The sequence below is a fragment of the Hipposideros armiger genome, unplaced genomic scaffold (genome assembly GCF_001890085.2).
Source record: "Hipposideros armiger isolate ML-2016 unplaced genomic scaffold, ASM189008v1 scaffold_127, whole genome shotgun sequence".
Lineage (NCBI taxonomy): Eukaryota > Metazoa > Chordata > Mammalia > Chiroptera > Hipposideridae > Hipposideros > Hipposideros armiger.
The window spans coordinates 1,139,781-1,144,918 of record NW_017731477.1 but is presented as its reverse complement, the minus strand read 5'-3'; the positions used below and the strand labels follow the sequence as shown (position 1 = coordinate 1,144,918).

Sequence of the window (5,138 nt, the reverse complement as noted above, 5' to 3'; positions counted from 1 at the left end):
GTATAGGCTCAGTTATGCTATAATAACAAATTACTCCAGAAATTTTAGAGGCTTAATACCACAGAGGCTTATGTCTTGCTCATGCTGCGTAACTTGTGAGGGTTGACAGGGAGCCTCTGCTTCATACAATCACTCTGGGACCTAGGTTTCCAGAGATTTCACTTTCTTTTGATTACACCTTCTGTAACACGTGAACTCCTCAGTCACTGCAGCATGTTAAAAAGATGCAGAGAGTTTTCTCCTCAGCAATTAAATACCTATACCAAAAATGACACGTGACATTTCTACTAACAGTCCAATAGCCAGAATAAATTATATGACCCTGCCTAGTTGTAAGGGGGCTGAAAACTGTAAAAAACAAAAAACAACAACACATGGAATATGTTGTATAACTAATTCTCCTCAATTTCTTCCTTTGATATAATTCCTTCAGCTTTATATTTAACAAAGAGTTTTCAAAGTTATAATTATCAAGAAAGGTACCCTTCCTATTTTGCAAGTGTTGATAAAAATGTAGTCATTACTAACCTTAGACTTCAGACTTTATTATGTTCACCAGAAATATAATTTAGCTTATTCTATAATAAAAATTAATTTTTATTTTGAATATTTAATCAGCCAAATGGCCAAAATCAAAACTTCAGTGTATTTAAGGCTTCGTCTCCCTTTCATCTAGAATTACTTCTAAATTCTAAGACATTGAAAACATGCCACTGTATCAGTAAGGAGGGTGGGCACCTGTCCTCAGTCATTTTCATGTTCCCGTGTAATGAATGATAAGATGACCATCATTCATTCTGTTCACTGGTCCACACATGTAAGTACAGTGTGCTTCTATTTCCTGAAGGCTTCCAAAGCTTCCTATTTTCTCTGTTATTGCTGTGCTCCTATGGTGCACAGAGAAAACACTGGAAATTTACCAGGGATGAGATGAGAGTGAGGGGCTGTGAAACAGGCAGGGTCAGGTTCTTTACTCAGAGACCCACAAGTGACTACTTTTTCATCCCTGATAGAAAAGATGAACAGTGTAGAAACTGACAAATGACATGTTCTCCAATATCTTATGATGTAGCATGACATTGNGTGTAATGAATGATAAGATGACCATCATTCATTCTGTTCACTGGTCCACACATGTAAGTACAGTGTGCTTCTATTTCCTGAAGGCTTCCAAAGCTTCCTATTTTCTCTGTTATTGCTGTGCTCCTATGGTGCACAGAGAAAACACTGGAAATTTACCAGGGATGAGATGAGAGTGAGGGGCTGTGAAACAGGCAGGGTCAGGTTCTTTTCTCAGAGACCCACAAGTGACTACTTTTTCATCCCTGATAGAAAAGATGAACAGTGTAGAAACTGACAAATGACATGTTCTCCAATATCTTATGATGTAGCATGACATTGTTCCTAATGAAAAAGCCAAAATTCGACTCCTTTTATTTACATTTTACTTAACAACCGTTATCTGGGGCTATAAGCTCACTGAATCATAGAGGAAAGGCAAAAGAAACATGAGAAAAGGAGAAGAAAAATACATACCAGTTTATCAAAACGTTATTCTGTAATCTGCTGACCAAGTACTCATGGCTGATTTCTTCTGTGTGAGGTTGTAATATTCTGCACCGTGCCACTATGTATGTCATATAATAATACCTGACTGTCCAGTGTTTATTAGGGATCCTGGAACTGAAATTTTCCTGCAATAATGTGTGGCCCAATCATATTCTCGACCTTAGAGTTTTACTTAGAGATTCAGGTGTTCCCAGGAATAAAATCTTAATATGTATTTTCAGAAGTGGTGGTGATGAGAAAGGGGACTGTTGTTATTTGTTCATTTATTGGTTGGTTGTCACTTTAGAAGACGCATGTTGTCCATCATTTGAGGGAGGTGACTTATCAGTTGTAAATGTAATTCCCTCTGTCCCTTCATCTACTTCCTGGGAAGGAAGCCCTATCATTATGTTTCTAAGGAGTTATTTTCCAATCTTCCTGCCTATCAAAGATAGACAAGTAGATTATGTTTTCATTTTGGTGGAGGGTTTTTTAGAAGAATAAGCACTTCTTGAGTTATGGATCATTAATAACTCTTCTTTATGTCTGAATAATATTCCATTATATGGATATAGTATATATTTTTTATCCTTTCTTCAGTTGATGGGCATTTGGGTTATTTCTACTTTTTGATTATTAAGAATACTACTGCTGCAAACATTTATGTACAATTTTTATAAGAATATATATTTTCATTTCTTTGGGGTATACATCTAGGAGTGAAATTGCTTGGTCATATGGTTACTCTATGCTCTACTCTTTGAGGAACTGCCAAACTATTTTCCAAAACAGTTATACCATTTTAAATTCCTACTAACAGTGTATGAAAGTTTCAATTTCTCCACATCCTCACCAATACTCGTTAGCGTCCATATTTTTTATTAAAGCCGTCTAATGAGTGTGAAGTGTATCTTTTTTTTTTTTTCCAGGTGTGAACTAATTTATTACGGACCTGTTCCCAGGAGAACTTGGTCAAGGAGTGAAGGAAACAGAAAGCCAAATTGGGTAGGATTTCAGAATAAGTCCTTGGAGGGCTGCCCAGCCTGACTCAGCAGGGGATGCTGGAGGTAAGTGATGGGCCCCATCTTATCAGACTTTTGATTTGCATTTCTCTAATGACTAATGACAGTGAGAATCTTTTCATGTGCTTCATGTGAAGATTTTTGTATAAGTACAGTTCTCAAATCGATTTGGTAAATATACCTAGAAACACTATTGTTGAAATATGTGTTAAGACTGTGGTTTCTTTATCTTAACTCAATCAAATGAACGTGATACAAATTGCAACCGATATTTGTGGAATAACTCCTACTTGTTACATACTATAACAGCTAGTGGTTTGTGAGCCAGAGAGGAGGCAGGAAGCTCATATTGCCCTACTTAGTTCTTCCCTGAGTGTGGGGAGGAGAGATATTGCCCCCTAGGGGAGTTTGGCAAAGTGCTAGGGTATTTTTTTGTTGTCACAATGGCCAATATGCGTTAGAGGCATTTAGTGTTTGCGGACCAATCAACGTTGTGCAGTGTGTGAAAGAGCCTTTCTTGCATGATTAAGAAATGCCCTATCTCAAATGTCACAGATTAAAATAATACTCAGACGTATGACTCAGCAGAAACCCAAAGATAAAAAAGTAAAGTATAGAGTTTGAAATTTGCGAGTGATAAAAGCCAGTTTGGAAAGGATACAGTGGTTAACAGACAACTTTCTGGGACTGAGAGGTAAGATCTCCTTCCTCGAATTGTCCTGAGTCTTAAGTCATCTCTGGGACCTGTTTATGTTATAATTTCTATATGACAAGCCCTGAGTCCCTTAAGATTCTTGTTTTTCTTATTTATATTTGTATCTTCATTGTGATTATCTAACATTTGGATTACCTGAGTGTCTGGTTTTTGCAATCAAAAGATGGTAACTAACATTTTTTTTTTCTCATAGATATGAGGAGAGGGTGGAATTTGAAGAGGGAAGTTCAAGTTCCCACTTTACTCTGGAGTTATTCATTATAAACTGTTAGAACTAATATTTGCATTGTGGTTAAAACATTACAAGTAATTGTGATGTCTTTAAATATTTACCTGGCAAGCTTATTATTTGGGATACTTTGATTAGTTATTTTTTTCTACATGATGCTAATAAATTGGTTTCTGAAGACGCTCCAAATTATGAAATTGAAGCCAACTTCAAATTAAATATTTGGGTAGAAAAAAAAATCCAGTGCTTTGCAAGTTTATTCAAACCGTGTGATATATTATTTTAGAGGGCTTAGTATTTTGCTAATGTATTCAACGTTGTAAACCAGGAATTAGCACAGAGAAAAGTAAAAACTTTTCAATTTNTCTTCAGGGCTTTTTCATAGTTTTTGTCCCCCTCAGCACCACCCTTAGAACATAACAACATTAATATCTTTCAGGATTGACTTTGGCCCTCTAACAAATATAATACATCTTTCAGTCAAGAAGCATTTTCAACGCCACTAGTGGCAATTTGGAGATTAAAAATATGGCAGCAAAAGTATTCTTTTGGCACCATATTTTCTATTTAAAGGCCACCAAATGTTTCTTTCCGAGAGATTATATTGAGTGGTTAGGATCTTGGCATCCACTATTGTTCTAGGGAAAGATTTTCCTGGCCCACACTTGTTTTTGCTGGATAACGAATGACTAGAGTGTATGGACAGACCACTTTCCCATCTGTACTAGCCTAACTACTATCGACTGCCGTGTTGCGTCCTCTGTTGAACTATTCATGCTTAATCATTAATTTTACTTAGAGCTAATAAGAATACCTGTATATATTGATAATCTACTGTATGCCTAAGACATTACACATAATTTCTGATTCAATCATCACAATAATCTGAATTTAAAGATAGAAAAACTGATGCTTCTATATTGGAAATTTTTGTAGTTTTTAAAACAGTGCTAGAAATTTATGAATTTTGTTTGTTTTAAAAGCACAAACAGTAATTTATAAAGTGCATTTTTGTTTTTCTTCATGGAGAATGATACTAACTTTTAAAGTCCCTACTTTGTTAAACAGTGCATTAGACTTTATATTAACTATCACAATATAAGGAAAACAGGTTTAGTAAGGTTAACTATATATTTTCACAAGACTGGTAGGTAGCATATCTTGGATGCTTGCCCAGGCCTCCTTCACTCAATACACTTCTCATCTTACTATTCTTTCTTGAAATAGACTAATAGTAGCCTATGTTCCCCTGCAATATCTCTATCTATCTATCTATCTATCTATCTATCTATCTATCTATCTATCTATCATCTATCTATCATCTATCTATTTATGTATATATTTATCCGCTATCATCTATTCTATACTATTCTATACTATTCTATTATGTTTATGACTTATAATAATCCTGATGTTTGGAGAATGATATTAACCTATATCACCATTTTTCTGTTCTCCATAAGAAACAAACATATATAGGACTACACATAAATTACATCTATGATTATATATATCAACCACATCCTAAGTAAATATATATATTTGTGGTTGATACATATAATAAATCCATTCCTAAGTGATGAGCTTGACCACAGATTTTCACACAAATGTAATGTGTTAAATA

General features: G+C 35.0%; 1 long non-coding RNA gene across 1 annotated transcript in view; it reads left to right on the top strand.

Annotated features, from left to right (window-relative positions):
• Window positions 1-5,138, top strand: part of LOC109386002 (uncharacterized) — a 34,382-nt gene that overhangs the window by 16,526 nt on the left and 12,718 nt on the right. Inside the window, exon 4 of the long non-coding RNA XR_002124709.1 lies at window positions 2,478-2,615. This is a non-coding gene — a long non-coding RNA (uncharacterized LOC109386002). The remainder of the gene's footprint in view (window positions 1-2,477; window positions 2,616-5,138) is intronic.